Source organism: Ranitomeya imitator, chromosome 2 (assembly GCF_032444005.1).
Source record: "Ranitomeya imitator isolate aRanImi1 chromosome 2, aRanImi1.pri, whole genome shotgun sequence".
NCBI lineage: Eukaryota > Metazoa > Chordata > Amphibia > Anura > Dendrobatidae > Ranitomeya > Ranitomeya imitator.
Genome location: NC_091283.1, coordinates 444,270,957 through 444,288,234, shown reverse-complemented (window position 1 = coordinate 444,288,234; position 17,278 = coordinate 444,270,957).

Below are 17,278 nucleotides of genomic sequence, written 5' to 3'. Positions count from 1 at the left end.
GCCATTCCTCACCATAAACCGAGATATGGCCCTGTTTATTTTGATCCGGGCCCTGTTCACCCCCTCATGTGATCTAGCACCTCTCCATCTTTTACGCGGAATGATGTCGGACCACACCAACAACACTTTTGGAAACATGACCCAGAACCTCAGGATATCGAATTTAATATCCTTAATCAGCTCCCTACAAGACCGTTTAGCCAAATCATTCCCCCCTAAATGTATCACCACGATCTCCGGCACTCTATCCAGTCTAACAAAACGATGAAATTCAGGTAACCATTCCTTCCACACCATCCCCCTTTTACCGATCCATCGTAAAGTCACTGTCTCTCGAGAAAGACCCAATTGATGACCGTCCGGACGAAACGCAGCACGCAACGCAGCCCATACAACAAACGAATGCCCCATGATTCAGACGAGCATCGGATCAGGCCCTGCAACACAGAAAGAAAGGCAACAAACAATTAACTTAACACAGCTTCTAACTCACAATAGGTTTGGGCGAACATACGACCGGAAGCTTGAAGATTCCCACCTCCCAATTCTCCGAACCACATCCTCACCAAGGCCCCACCTAGCGGCCTCAGTCGCTGCCCCCGATCCTGAAGGAGTGACCACTATATTGTGTTGCAGGTAAGCCCGCTGCCGCCAAAGATTTCCTAAAAACAGAAATAAACTGAAAACGGGACAAGAAAGACCCATTTTCGTGCACCAAGAATGGCTCGTCTAACACCCCGCCCTTTGCCATGTACTTCTTCACGGATGCCACCGGGCACACCGGGGATCCTTCAACATTGAACAACACCACTTTGCACCCTTTCCCATACACGTCCGTTTTTGAAGCCTTAATAAACACCACCACCTTATTCCCTTCGACATCCACGTTTTCTCTTAACAAAATACCTTTTTTACTAACGGACGGGCTAACCAACTCACCTAACCGAAATGCCCCAAAGAAGGCCAAAGAAAAGGCTGCACGGAACAGAACCACTTCCCATTCGGAAAAACACACCTCCTGCAACTTCCGCTCAATGGCTGAGAGCACCTCATAAGATACGGGTCGCCGACCGTCCGAAGCCTTCCAGCCTTTCTTCCAACCCCGAACAACTTGCCGAACCAAGGTTGAAGGCTAGCCCCGCCAAAAACTTATTCAAACGTGTCACAGACCAACCTGCCTCCCAATGATGACCTAAGAACAACAACAAACCATACTCCTCCTCCATATCCTGATCCATACTTGACATCCAGGATTCCCACGAGCTCCAAGCCTGATTATAATGAGACCAAGATGAATCCGCGAGCGATTTGGTAAATAACTCTGTTACGGCCCTCGCGGCAGGTTCCACAATTCCACTGGACAATCCCGGCCCGCGCTCTCCGCCTGTGGTGCCAAATCCCGGAAAAGCTGCCACTGAAATTGAGAAATTGGATCAGGCGCTGACAAGCTAACTTCAGATACAATCCATAAGTTAAACTTAAGACCCAGGAAAACCAAGTGCTGCAAGACCTTCACTACTGCAGGCGTGGCCGCTGACAACGAGTTTACCGCTGTCACCGTTCCAACATGCTCACAATGAAAAGAAATCTTCAAATTCCTCAATTTGTCACCCCACAGGGCCAACGCAACTACCCTGGGGAACAAATGCAACAGTAGCCGGTTGTTTGTTAACCCCTCCTCCTTCCATTCTTCTGGCCAAGCCGCTGCTGACCAGCTACCATGAAAGAAAAGACCAAAGCCACTCATTTCAACGACATGCACCAAAATGCCCAAGGAAGTAGCATCTGCCACAGGCTGAATCCACAGAGATCTGCCATTGTACTCGTCAAGAAAATCCGCCCACATCTTCAAATCGTCCCGAAACTCTTTCTTTATCCTGATGAAATGCAAAGGGGACTTTACCCCTACTGTTGCCAAGGATAGGTGGCGGCAGAATGCTCGACCCATCGGCATGATCCTACATGCAAAGTTCAATTTCCCTAACAACGATTGCAAACTGCGCAAATTTATCTTCTTCAAACCGATCGTATTAACCACATCTTGGCGCAACGCGGTAAGCTTGTCTTCAGGTAGCCTACATTCCATTGCTACCGTGTCAATTTCAATGCCTAGGAAGCTCAACACTGTCACCGGACCAACTGTTTTATCTTCCGCTAAAGGCACCCCGAAGTTTTTTGCCACACTCTCCATTGTATGCAACAAAATCGAACAATCCGCTGACTCCGCTGGCCCTATAAACAAAAAGTCATCCAGATAGTGCGAACATGAGCGTATCCCAGACACATCTTTCACCACCCATTCTAGGAACGTGCTGAAGGCCTCAAAGTAAGCACATTAAATCGAGCAACCCATGGGAAGACAACGATCAACAAAAAAGCCGCCGTCCAAAAAACAACCCAATAAATGCAAACTGTCGGGATGAACTGGCAACAAGCGAAAGGCCGCTTCGATGTCGGTTTTTGCCAACTTAGCCCCCTTTCCACAAGCTCGAACCCACTCCATCGCTGAATCGAATGATAAGTACGACATCGAACTCAACTTGGGATCAATACCATCATTAACCGAAGATCCCTTCGGGAACGACAGGTGATGGATTAACCTAAATTTATTAGGTTCTTTCTTAGGGACCACGCCAAGAGGTGACACCCTCAGATTAGCAATCGGGGGGGGGGGGCGACAAACGGGCCTGCCATTCTTCCCAGAGCAACTTCCTTATGCAACTTCTCCGACACGACCTCCGGGAATTGTAACGCCGATTTCAAATTTTTTCTTTTTAAACTAACATCCTGCTCAACATAAGGAATTTTGAAACCCTCCTTAAAACCGTCGTGCAATAAAACTGCAGCTGACCTATCGGGGTATCTACTTAGAAAGGCCTCCATCACGACCCACTGCACCGGAGTCACCCCTTTTGTCAGCTGAATCTCCAGCTTTTTGCCTGTTACCCCTGAAACATTTTGAAGCGCTATGCACCCCCCCGCAGGATGAACACTCGTGCCTATATTTACACTTGCTCCCGAATCTGCATACCCCATCATTGAAGGCGAAACACAGTCCCTTCTGCAAAGCCGCCGAGTCTCCTGACTGCCCTGAACTCCCGGCGCCCCCGTGAAAAGGCTGGCTGGTCTGACCTAAACGGGACAGGACCATAACTCTCATCCACAACGCTATGTCCTTGTGATCCCACCTGATACTTGGCCTAAAAGCCTTACGCTGACGAAACTGTTCGTCATAACGTAACCAACCCTGTCCCCCGTAGGTCCTGTAAGCCTCCCCTATGGCATCTAAGTAACAGAATAACGCCGAGCAATTTTCCGGGGCCTTCTCCCCGATTACGCTAGCCATAATAGCGAAAGCCTGCAGCCAGTTTGCAAATGATCTGGGAATCAGCCTATATCTCCGTTTCTCCTCATCTTCTTTTTTAGAGTCCTCCCTTCTAGGTCTATCCAAATTAAATCTCTCTAGGGGTCAAAGAGAAAATATTTCTATATACTCCCCTTTCCAGATTTTTTCCCTAACCTCCTGTTTTAAATGTGCCCCTAACGGGCCCTCGAAGCAAACATAGACCTCCCCCCTAGCCGCATCGTCTAGTTGCGGGACATCCTCCTTTTCCTTATCCTGCAAAGCTCCTTCACCTGATGCATCAATTCCTGACCCGGGCCCTATGGATAGCGCTGGTGCTGTTCCGTCCTTCTCCCTTGATGAGCTCCCAGTGTTTGACACAGGACCCGCACTGCTGGATGTACCCGTAACCTCAGACAACTGTCTAGACCCCTCAAACGACCCCGTATTTCCCAACCAAGCAGCTGACGGCAAAGACCCCCTGCTAAGACCAGACCCCCACAAGCCCGTTAGCTCCCCTAAACCTCTAAGGATTAAACCCATACCCCCGCTAGCAACTCCCGAAGTAATGTCAGTATTCCTAGCTTCAGGGGAAACTATGCCTAGGAAATTAAAGATAGGGAAAATGTTCTCACCTAGCTGCCTGGGTGCTGTGACCCCAGCAGCCGAAGATCCAGCTCCCAGCCGAAGGTGTCCTGAATCCCGACCGGCTTGATTCGCGATGTTGCCCGCCGAACTCCTGGCGGCCGTATCCGCGTCCTGGCGACCCGGTGATGCCGTCGACTGCCCTGGTGCTGTGGAAGGGGAATAGGCCGAGCCGGCATCCTGCCGCCCGATGGAAGATGTGCGGCTCCTTGCCACGGATACGTTCCCGGCACTGCCTCCCGAAGCAACGGAATGTCGCCTGCCGGAATCCGGAAAATTTCCGACACCATTAGCAGAGGACGCAGATCCAGGAAAGTTCTGGCCATCACCAGCAGAGGGCGCAGATCCAGGAAAATCCCGGCCATCACCAGCAGAGGGCGCTGATGCAGGAAAATCCCGGACAACACCAGCAGAGGGTGCTGAACTTGTAATATCCAGGCCACCACCAGCAGAGGGTGCAGAACTTGTAATATCCAGGCCACCACCAGCAGAGGGTGCAGCTGCGTTGAAGACTCCAGAGCTGTGCGCTGCAGAAGGCCGCACGCTGATGCCAGGGCCAGCCGACTGCCGCCCGCATAATCCCCGGCGCTGAGGGGCCACCGCACCTGACCCCCGTCTCCTCGGCTGTCGCTGCCTCCCACGCTGAGCGGCGCCAGCGGACATGCTGGCGGCCGCAGTTCCGGCTCCTGCTCCTGTCGCCCCACGTCGGCCGGACACAGAAGGAGGGGAGGAAGGATCCACCCCCCGTTGTAGGCCCCGCCGCGCTGGAGGATTCCTCCTGGCGCCGCGCTGTGAGGTGGAGGGAACAGCGCTGCTTACCGGAGGGTCCGCAGAGGGGCTCCTATTTCGGCGCCGGGCCCTGGGGATCACGTCAGGGCTTAGGCGCGCCGGAGGCCTAGACCTCCGCGGCCGGTGCCCGTCCTGCTGTGCCTGGGAAGGTGGCACGGATGTACCCTGGAGGAGGCTGTTCACCGAATCATTAAGCCAGTCGGTCCCCTGAGAGCTGGCTGCCGTCCGGAGACGCTGGAGGATCGCTTCAATATCCATGCTGGTAAGTGTGACAGATTCCTCACTTGTCACGCAGGCACCTAAAATGGATGCCTGCGTGAGGAGCGTGCCCCTTTTTATGTGCCCCCTCCCCGCAGTCCCCTAGTTCCACCCCTTACTTTCAAAAAATGCCCCTTAAGCCACCCCTCGAGTTCCCAGTTAACCCTTACATCTGTATCCCTTCTAACTGCTCCAGCTCCCCAGGTCCCACGTAACCCCGTCATGGCGGCCTCCCCTTACGTGCCGTGGGCCCCCAGTACGGCCTTTCTTGACGAACTGCTTCATCAATCCAAGTTTTATGTGTAAGGGAGGAAAGACAATGTCCTTCCTATCCACTAGAGGATCATGGATGACATTCTTATCGCCAGATGCCAAACTCTGAAGCTGAGGCCATTCAGTTTTCACCCAATGCTCTGCTGTAGCTCTACTGTCCCAGTAGCACAGAAAACAAGGGTGTTATCATAACAAATGGGAATTATGCCTGTTCAAAGAACACAAAGATATTCTCACATTTATTGGGAGACTAAATGAAAACTAAATTTACCTTAGTGAACCGTATAAACCGGCACTTTTCATACACTACTTATTTTTATCATGGAATTCATGAAAATGGGCTATATACCTATAGCGCAAAAACGTGATGTGATAGAGAAATTATAAAATCAGATTTGAATTCAGCACCTTCAAATTAGTCTAAAACTGTTCTTAAAGTCCATGCCATAAATTTTACTTTTTTTTGTAGACCAGTGTTATTTTACTTCATTTACCTGGGGGTTAGTATACGAGTATATATATTTTTTATTTTTAAAAAACACTTTTTATTAGATATTACATGTGTACTGTATAATCATATTACCCAGAAGTTTACACAATAGCTTTTTTACAATTTTTTTTTACTGCAGCTAAAACTTTTTCCTGGTCCACAGGAGGGCGCTAACACCCCAGCTTTATTTCTCTTTTATTCATGAAATGAAATCTACAGACTTCAATATAAAAAAAATGATATATTGTTCTATTTTGGTATTGAGCACATTTAAATATTTGCAGGTTACACAAAAGGGAACGGACATTGGCGGAAAAACGTGTCTCAGTATGCAAAGTGCACTACCCATTGTTGCCCCTAGGTCATCAACAGGTGTATCTAAGCCTGTTATCTCTCATACTGAGTGGCTGTATCTTAGACTATTATGCGTAACTAGATGGTGGCCCGATTCTAACGCATCGGGTATTCTAGAATATGTATGTATGTATATAGCAGCCACATAGTATATCGCACAGGCCACGTAGTATATAGGAGTACTACGTGGCCTGTGGTATATACCATGTGGCTGCTATATACATACATACATATTGTAGAATACCCGATGCGTTAATATAGGCCACCCAGTAAATAACACAGCCCACGTAGTATATAACTGTTATGTTTGCTAATGACAGGTGTTATGAAGGCAATCCAGAAACACAGTGTGCTTAGCGATCAGAGCGCACACAGTGATCTGACAAATACCCAAAAATACAAGAACGAGCTCTGAGACGTGGAAACTCTGTAGACTGCACACCTGATCCTATCCTAAACACAACTAAAAGCGGCTGTGGATTGCGCCTAACAACTACCTAGGCAACTCGGCACAGCCTAAGAAACTAGCTAGCCTGAAGATAGAAAAATAGGCCTGACTTGCCCCAGAGAAATTCCCCAAAGGAAAAGGCAGCCCCCCACATATAATGACTGTGAGTAAGATGAAAAGACAAAACGTAGGGATGAAATAGATTCAGCAAAGTGGGGCCCGATATTCTAGGACAGAGCGAGGACAGTAAAGCGAACTTTGCAGTCTACAAAAAACCCTAAAGCAAAACCACGCAAAGGGGGCAAAAAAAACCCACCATGCCGAACTAACGGTACGGCGGTACACCCTTTGCGTCTCAGAGCTTCCAGCAAAACAAAAGACAAGCTGGACAGAAAAAAAGCAACAAAAAAGCAAAAAGCACTTAGCTATACAGAGCAGCAGGTCACAGGAACAATCAGGAGAAGCTCAGATCCAACACTGAAACATTGACCAGGAGCAAGGATAGCAGCATCAGGCGGAGTTAAGTAATGAAGCAGTTAACGAGCTCACCAGAACACCTGAGGGAGGAAGCTCAGAAGCTGCAGTACCACTTGTGACCACAGGAGTGAATTCAGCCACAGAATTCACAACAGTCCCCCCCCTTGAGGAGGGGTCACCGAACCCTCACCAGAGCCCCCAGGCCGACCAGGATGAGCCGCATGAAAGGCACGAACAAGATCGGAAGCATGAACATCAGAGGCAAAAACCCAGGAATTATCTTCCTGAGCATAACCCTTCCATTTAACCAGATACTGGAGTTTCCGTCTAGAAACACGAGAATCCAAAATCTTCTCCACAATATACTCCAATTCCCCCTCCACCAAAACCGGGGCAGGAGGCTCAACAGATGGAACCATAGGTGCCACGTATCTCCGCAACAACGACCTATGGAATACATTATGTATGGAAAAGGAGTCTGGGAGGGTCAAACGAAAAGACACAGGATTGAGAACCTCAGAAATCCTATACGGACCAATAAAACGAGGTTTAAATTTAGGAGAGGAAACCTTCATAGGAATATGACGAGAAGATAACCAAACCAGATCCCCAACACGAAGTCGGGGACCCACACGGCGTCTGCGATTAGCGAAAAGTTGAGCTTTCTCCTGGGACAAGATCAAATTGTCCACTACCTGAGTCCAGATCTGCTGCAACCTATCCACCACAGAATCCACACCAGGACAGTCCGAAGACTCAACCTGTCCTGAAGAGAAACGAGGATGGAACCCAGAATTGCAAAAAAATGGAGAAACCAAGGTAGCCGAGCTGGCCCGATTATTAAGGGCGAACTCAGCCAACGGCAAAAAGGACACCCAATCATCCTGGTCTGCAGAAACAAAACATCTCAGATATGTTTCCAAGGTCTGATTGGTTCGTTCGGTCTGGCCATTAGTCTGAGGATGGAAAGCCGAGGAAAAGGATAGGTCAATGCCCATCCTACCACAAAAGACTCGCCAAAACCTTGAAACAAACTGGGAACCTCTGTCAGAAACAATATTCTCAGGAATGCCATGCAACCGAACCACATGCTGAAAGAACAAAGGTACCAAATCAGAGGAGGAAGGCAATTTAGCCAAGGGCACCAGATGGACCATTTTAGAAAAGCGATCACAGACCACCCAAATGACTGACATCTTTTGAGAAACGGGAAGGTCAGAAATGAAATCCATCGAAATATGTGTCCAAGGCCTCTTTGGGACCGGCAAGGGCAAAAGCAACCCACTGGCACGAGAACAGCAGGGCTTAGCCCTAGCACAAATCCCACAGGACTGCACAAAAGTACGTACATCCCGTGACAGAGATGGCCACCAGAAGGATCTAGCCACTAACTCTCTGGTACCAAAGATTCCAGGATGACCAGCCAACACCGAACAATGAAGTTCAGAGATAAGTTTATTAGTCCACCTATCAGGGACGAACAGTTTCTCTGCTGGACAACGATCAGGTTTATTCGCCTGAAATTTTTGCAGCACCCGCCGCAAATCAGGGGAGATGGCAGACACAATGACTCCTTCCTTGAGGATACCCGCTGGCTCAGATAAACCCGGAGAGTCGGGCACAAAACTCCTAGACAGAGCATCCGCCTTCACATTTTTAGAGCCCGGAAGGTACGAAATCACAAAGTCGAAGCGGGCAAAAAATAACGACCAACGGGCCTGTCTAGGATTCAAGCGCTTGGCAGACTCGAGATAAGTCAAGTTCTTATGATCAGTCAATACCACCACGCGATGCTTAGCTCCTTCAAGCCAATGACACCACTCCTCGAATGCCCACTTCATGGCCAGCAACTCTCGATTGCCCACATCATAATTACGCTCAGCGGGCGAAAACTTCCTGGAAAAGAAAGCACATGGTTTCATCACTGAGCAATCAGAACCTCTCTGTGACAAAACCGCCCCTGCTCCAATCTCAGAAGCATCAACCTCGACCTGGAACGGAAGAGAAACATCTGGCTGACACAACACAGGGGCAGAACAAAAACGACGCTTCAACTCCTGAAAAGCTTCCACAGCAGCAGAAGACCAATTAACCAAATCAGCACCCTTCTTGGTCAAATCGGTCAATGGTTTGGCAATGCTAGAAAAATTACAGATGAAGCGACGATAAAAATTAGCAAAGCCCAGGAACTTTTGCAGACTTTTCAGAGATGTCGGCTGAATCCAATCCTGGATGGCTTGGACCTTAACTGGATCCATCTCGATAGTAGAAGGGGTAAAGATGAACCCCAAAAATGAAACTTTCTGCACACCGAAGAGACACTTTGATCCCTTCACAAACAAAGAGTTAGCACGCAGGACCTGAAAAACCATTCTGACCTGCTTCACATGAGACTCCCAATCATCTGAGAAGATCAAAATGTCATCCAAGTAAACAATCAGGAATTTATCCAGATACTCACGGAAGATGTCATGCATAAAAGACTGAAACACAGATGGAGCATTGGCAAGTCCGAACGGCATCACTAGATACTCAAAATGACCCTCGGGCGTATTGAATGCAGTTTTCCATTCATCTCCTTGCCTGATTCTCACCAGATTATACGCACCACGAAGATCTATCTTAGTGAACCAACTAGCCCCCTTAATCCGAGCAAACAAGTCAGATAACAATGGCAAGGGATACTGAAATTTAACAGTGATCTTATTAAGAAGGCGGTAATCAATACACGGTCTCAGCGAACCATCCTTCTTGGCTACAAAGAAGAACCCTGCTCCCAGTGGTGATGACGATGGGCGAATATGTCCCTTCTCCAGGGATTCCTTCACATAACTGCGCATAGCGGCGTGTTCGGGCACGGATAAATTAAATAATCGACCTTTAGGGAATTTACTACCAGGAATCAAATTGATAGCACAATCACAATCCCTATGCGGAGGTAGAGCATCGGACTTGGGCTCTTCAAATACATCCTGATAATCAGACAAGAACTCTGGGACCTCAGAAGGGGTGGATGACAAAATCGACAAAAATGGAACATCACCATGTACCCCCTGACAACTCCAGCTGGGTACCAACATGGAATTCCAATCCAATACTGGATTATGGGTTTGTAGCCATGGCAACCCCAACACGACCACATCATGCAGATTATGCAACACCAGAAAGCGAATAACTTCCTGATGTGCAGGAGCCATGCACATGGTCAGCTGGGCCCAGTATTGAGGTTTATTCTTGGCCAAAGGTGTAGCATCAATTCCTCTCAATGGAATAGGACACCGCAAAGGCTCCAAGAAAAACCCACAACGTTTAGCATAATCCAAATCCATCAGATTCAGGGCAGCGCCCGAATCCACAAACGCCATGACAGAAAACGACGACAAAGAGCATATCAAGGTAATGGACAGAAGGAATTTGGACTGTACAGTACCAATGACGGCAGACCTAGCGGACCGCTTAGTGCGCTTAGGACAATCAGAAATAGCATGAGTGGAATCACCACAGTAGAAATACAGACCATTCAGACGTCTGTATCCCTGCCGTTCAACTCTAGTCATAGTCCTATCGCACTGCATAGGCTCAGGTTTAACCTCAGGCAGTACCGCCAAATGGTGCACAGATTTACGCTCGCGCAAGCGTCGACCGATCTGAATGGCCAAAGACAAAGACTCATTCAAACCAGCAGGCATAGGAAATCCCACCATGACATCCTTAAGAGCCTCAGAGAGACCATTTCTGAACAAAGCTGCCAGCGCAGATTCATTCCACTGAGTGAGTACTGACCATTTCCTAAATTTCTGACAATATACTTCTATATCATCCTGACCCTGGCACAAAGCCAGCAAATTTTTCTCAGCCTGATCCACTGAATTAGGCTCATCGTACAGCAATCCGAGCGCCAGGAAAAACGCATCGACACTACTCAATGCAGGGTCTCCTGGCGCAAGAGAAAATGCCCAGTCTTGAGGGTCGCCGCGCAAAAAAGAAATAATAATCAAAACCTGTTGAATAGGATTACCAGAAGAATGAGGTTTCAAGGCCAGAAATAGCTTACAATTATTTTTGAAACTTAGAAACTTAGTTCTATCTCCAAAAAACAAATCAGGAATAGGAATTCTTGGTTCTAACATAGATTTCTGATCAATAGTATCTTGAATTTTTTGTACATTTATAACGAGATTATCCATTGAAGAGCACAGACCCTGAATATCCATGTCCACACCTGTGTCCAGAATCACCCAAATGTCTAGGGGAAAAAAAAAAGTGAACACAGAGCAGAAAAAAAAAAAATGATGTCAGAACTTTTTCTTTCCCTCTATTGAGAATCATTAGTTAGGCTCCTGGTACTGTTATGTTTGCTAATGACAGGTGTTATGAAGGCAATCCAGAAACACAGTGTGCTTAGCGATCAGAGCGCACAGAGTGATCTGACAAATACCCAAAAATACAAGAACGAGCTCTGAGACGTGGAAACTCTGTAGACTGCACACCTGATCCTATCCTAAACACGACTAAAAGCGGCTGTGGATTGCGCCTAACAACTACCTAGGCAACTCGGCACAGCCTAAGAAACTAGCTAGCCTGAAGATAGAAAAATAGGCCTGACTTGCCCCAGAGAAATTCCCCAAAGGAAAAGGCAGCCCCCCACATATAATGACTGTGAGTAAGATGAAAAGACAAAACGTAGGGATGAAATAGATTCAGCAAAGTGGGGCCCGATATTCTAGGACAGAGCGAGGACAGTAAAGCGAACTTTGCAGTCTACAAAAAACCCTAAAGCAAAACCACGCAAAGGGGGCAAAAAAAAACCACCGTGCCGAACTAACGGCACGGCGGTACACCCTTTGCGTCTCAGAGCTTCCAGCAAAACAAAAGACAAGCTGGACAGAAAAAAAGCAACAAAAAAGCAAAAAGCACTTAGCTATACAGAGCAGCAGGTCACAGGAACAATCAGGAGAAGCTCAGATCCAACACTGAAACATTGACCAGGAGCAAGGATAGCAGCATCAGGCGGAGTTAAGTAATGAAGCAGTTAACGAGCTCACCAGAACACCTGAGGGAGGAAGCTCAGAAGCTGCAGTACCACTTGTGACCACAGGAGTGAATTCAGCCACAGAATTCACAACATATAACACAGCCCACACAGTATATAGCAGCCACGCAGTACATAGCAGCCACGCAGTATATAACACAGCCCACGTAATATGTAACACTGGCCACGTAATATATAACACAGCCCACATAATATATAGCACAGCCCACATAGTATCTAACAGTGGTCACGTAGTATATAGCACGCAGTATAGAACACAGCCACGTAGTATATAACACAGCCCACGTAGTATATAACACAGCCCACATAGTATCTAACACTGGCCAGGTAGTATATAGCAGCCACTCAGTATCTAACACAGCCCACGTAGTATATAGCAGTGTGGGCACATATCCCTGTTAAAAAAATAATTAAAATAAAAAATAGTTATATACTCACCCGCCGGTGGGATCCAGCGTAGATCCAGTGAACCTCTGGCAACGCACGTGGCTGCCATCCCAGATGCATTGCGATATTACCCAGATCACTTAGTGGTCTTCTGGGTAATTTCGCAATGCATCTCTGGGAACGGAAACTGGCGGTAGGAGCAAGCGCATCGTCGGACTACGGAAGGTGAGAATAGCAGGTTTTGTTTTTTTAATTATTTTTAACATTAGATCTTTTTAATATTGATGCTGCATAGGCAGCATCAATAGTAAAAACTTGGTCACACAGGGTTAATAGCGGCGGTAACGCATCGGGTATTCTAGAATATGCATGTCCCCGTAGTATATGGACAATGATTATTCCAGAATTCGTGGCAGACTGTGCCCGTCACTGATTGGTCGAGGCAACCTTTATGACATCATCGTCGCCATGGCAACCATTATGACATCTACGTCGATACTGTGCCCGTCGCTGATTGGTCGAGGCGAATTCGCGGCAGACTGTGCCCATCGCTGATTGGTTGAGGCAACCTTTATGACATCATCGTCGCCATGCTGTGCCTGTCGCTGATTGGTCGAGGCCTTGTGGCCTCGACCAATCAGAGACGTGGGATTTCCAGGACAGACAGACAGAAAAACCCTTAGACAATTATATATATAGATAGATTATGTCTGATGATCTGCTGTACCTAAGCTTATGGTGTGAAAATGTCCACTTAGCTGTATTTCTATACATATCACATGTAATACTGTCTGCTGAGCAGCTATATCTAAGGTTGTGTGCAACACAGTGTGCTGAGCTGCTGTATCTAAGACTATCATCATGTATTATGCAAATTGCCTCTTCTGAGAAAAAGAGGACTTAACTCTATAGCGCCACCTGTTGGAAGTAGCGATCCTACAAGTCACAATCAACTCTTTAACGAGTCGTGCAATATGACTTAGCATAAAAGCCAAATTAGTATCTCAATTCGCAGACACAGTGTTTCGGGCTGTTGGCCCTCGTCAGTGCGAAGCATGAGAACTAATTTGGCTAGGTGAGAGGTTCTGGACTGGGGTCTAAGGGGTATCGTTTCTCCTTATGGAGAGTGACATACCATCTCTGGCTTGTCAAGGTAAGGAGGCTTATTCGCCATGCAATGCTCCTCTGGGAAATATAATATGCAAATTGCCTCTTCGAAGAGGCAATTTGCATATTATATTTCCCAGAGGAGCATTGCATGGCGAATAAGCCTCCTTACCTTGACAAGCCAGAGATGGTATGTCACTCTCCATAAGGAGAAACGATATCATCATGTATGACATTGTTTCACCTTTGAAAACTGTTGAAGGAAAGAGCGCAAATAGTGTCTTATCTGAGAAGGTTAAAAAAAAGGTTAATCTATAAGATTACACTCACCAGATTTAGCTGAGTTGAAGCAGTGAAAGGATTCGCTGCAGCAGATCCACGAGTCCAGGAAGGACCAGCCATTAGATCCAGATTGGGATGATTGTGGTAAATTTCTACGCTTTTCCTGTGGTGTTTCCTGATGAAGGAGTCTTGAACTCTGAAATGCGTAGAATTATAAAGCCACATGTACTAATAATTCTGGAATTCTAGTGATTCAGCAGCGCAGAAATTTACCACAATTATCCCAAATTGTTTAACCTTTCTACCTAAGCCTATTGTGGGATATGATTAGGTACAAATGCAGCGCCCCAGAGTCCTGGTCGTTGCAGTAATGGTATTCTTCCACCAGGGGGAGTGATGTTATGTCTGAAGGCAATGAAGGAGATCTTCTGTCCAGGTATCACAACCACAATACACACTTCACACTCCAGTCTGCCAGGGGGAGCCATGCTTCTATCTACTAGGGCACTCCTCACACTTGGGTAAAACTGGGGGGTTGGTTAGGAAGTTAGACAGTCAGCCCCTGACCGACTCCAACCAGCCTCTGCCAAACTCGGTCAGGGGCTGACTGTCTAACTTCCTAACCAACCTCTCTCTAGTTCCATTATATCCTTCCTGAGCACCGGTGCCCAAAACTGGACACAGTACTCCATGTGCGGTCTAACTAGGGATTTGTACAGAGGCAGTATAATGCTCTCATCATGTGTATCCAGACCTCTTTTAATGCACCCCATGATCCTGTTTGCCTTGGCAGCTGCTGCCTGGCACTGGCTGCTCCAGGTAAGTTTATCATTAACTAGGATCCCCAAGTCCTTCTCCCTGTCAGATTTACCCAGTGGTTTCCCATTCAGTGTGTAATGGTGACATTGATTCCTTCTTCCCATGTGTATAACCTTACATTTATCATTGTTAAACCTCATCTGCCACCTTTCAGCCCAAGTTTCCAACTTATCCAGATCCATCTGTAGCAGAATACTATCTTCTCTTGTATTAACTGCTTTACATAGTTTTGTATCATCTGCAAATATCGATATTTTACTGTGTAAACCTTCTACCAGATCATTAATGAATATGTTGAAGAGAACAGGTCCCAATACTGACCCCTGCGGTACCCCACTGGTCACAGCGACCCAGTTAGAGACTATACCATTTATAACCACCCTCTGCTCACCAAGTTGTTCAGCAGGGAGGAACTACAACACTCAGGCGCTAGAGGAAGGCTATTGAATTCTACCTGGATAAGGGGACTCTGGATTTGCCTTCAGACCGGCCGAACTCTGCCTACCCTGTGGTCCCTACTCTGGACTGTGGATGCTGAAGCCTTCAGTAAAGGTAAAGAGACTGCAACCTTGCAACTTTGTGTCCTGGTTATTCACTGCGCCTTGTGCAGCGCCCCAGAGTCCTGGTCGTTGCAGTAATGTCGCTCTGCCACTATGGGGAGCAATGTTATGTCTGATTGCACTAAAGGAGTTCATCTGACCAGGTATCACAGTCACACATTACACTTCACACTCCAACCACCAGGGGGAGCAAAAGGCACTATGTACTAGGCCACTCCTCGCAATCTGGTAAAACTGGGGGCTGGAAAGGAAGTTTGTTGAGAACGCAGCCTGGGAGAGCTCCAGGAAGGACCTGTCAGAAGTGGGAACCTGGCAGGTACCTAGCAGAAAGGACAGATTGTTACGGAGCCGCGCCTGCACTACCTTGCGGCGGCATCTCAAGGAAGGACAAGAAGCGAAGGATATTGTGGAGAAGTGAGAAGTGGGATCATAGTACGAAGGAGATAGAACCAGAAGGAGTCGTGCCCTGAGATTGGCAAAATCCTTCGGAGGCGCGTAGCCGGTGGCCGGAGCACCGAGGAAGTAACAGACTCCACGCATTACTTCAAACAGCGGCAGGACAGTTAATTACAGGTTGGCTGTCTGACTTAAATCACCTAAACGGACATAGGAGGCAATCGTGGGAGAGGGGCGTCTCTAGGGTCCCAGAATAACTCCAGGCCTACCTGTCTTATGGGTGCGTCCTAGCCATATTATCTGGGGGACGGAGAGAGAAAGAACAGATATGACAGTTGTGAGGACTATCCCGTGGTGCTTAGCAGGGAAGGACTACAATACACAGGCGCTAGAAGGTAGACACTGATTCCCACCTGCAAAGGGAGCTCTGGATGTGTCTTCGGACCGGCCGGACTCAGCCAGCCCCGTTAGCAGTGCTCTGGATTGCGGACCCCGAAGCCTTCAGTAAAAAGGTAAAGAGACTGCAACCCTGTGTCCTCGTTATTCCTTGCACCTTGCACCACGCACCATCACCTTTCATTGGACGCCCCTTAGCAGGGTCGGGGACCGGGTCTAGCCACCGTGACAACCCCGGACCGAGTACCCCGCGGCCCTGTGTCTGGGGGCGCTCCAACTTGGTGTCACGAACAGGATGCACTTAAACCTGAAGAATCAGGTCATGTGTGCCTTGGAACTGTGATTGAACTGTGACTTATTGCAAAGACTATGTATCTATTTGCCGCCAAAAATCCGCCATTGCCGCGCCGTGTGAAGCACGAGGGGAGGAGCCATAGCTTTGTGTGTGGAGCCAGCTGGAAAAGAGCGCGGAGCGGAAGACACGGTGAGGTGCCGATCCCGGAAGAAGAGCCCCGACCCCGGCACCAATCCCGGAAGGAGAACCCCGACAGGTTAGCAGGGGGGGAGCAACGGCCATGTCGGATCCCGGAGGAGCAGAGGCGGTAGCCACAGCTGCAGACTCGGGAGCACTTCCAGATTCCGTGGTAGACGCAGCCACGGGTCTGGTATCACCGCCGGATGCCGCGGGGCTTGCCGCTCCCATCAACCAGCCGGATACTGCCGCTGCTACAACAGCCATAATGCCCTTCTCTATGCCGTACCTACCAGGAGCTGCCTGGCTTCCGCGATACTCCGGAGAAGCCCATACTTTAACTGACTTTAAAGAGGGGATTTGTAGCCTGCTCGAGTTTCATCCCTTGACGGAGCCTCAGAAAGTTCATATGATAACCGGCCAACTCTTTGGAGCGGCATTGAGGGAAGTGAAGTCCTGGCCCGTTGCGGACAAGAAAACTGCGCAACAGGTATTTTCAAAGCTTAAAACCACCTTTGACACCCGCACCGCTACGGAAATTAAATTGACGTTCTATGGGTGCAAGCAGAGGCCGCAGGATAGCTTACGGGACTATGCCCTTAATCTTCAGGAGGCGCTGCGGGCCATCAAGCAAAGTGACCACAGCAGCATGAAAGATGAAGATAAACTCCTGAAAGAGCGGTTCATCGAGGGGCTCCTGTGCAGTAACGAAAGGGCCCAGCTACACTT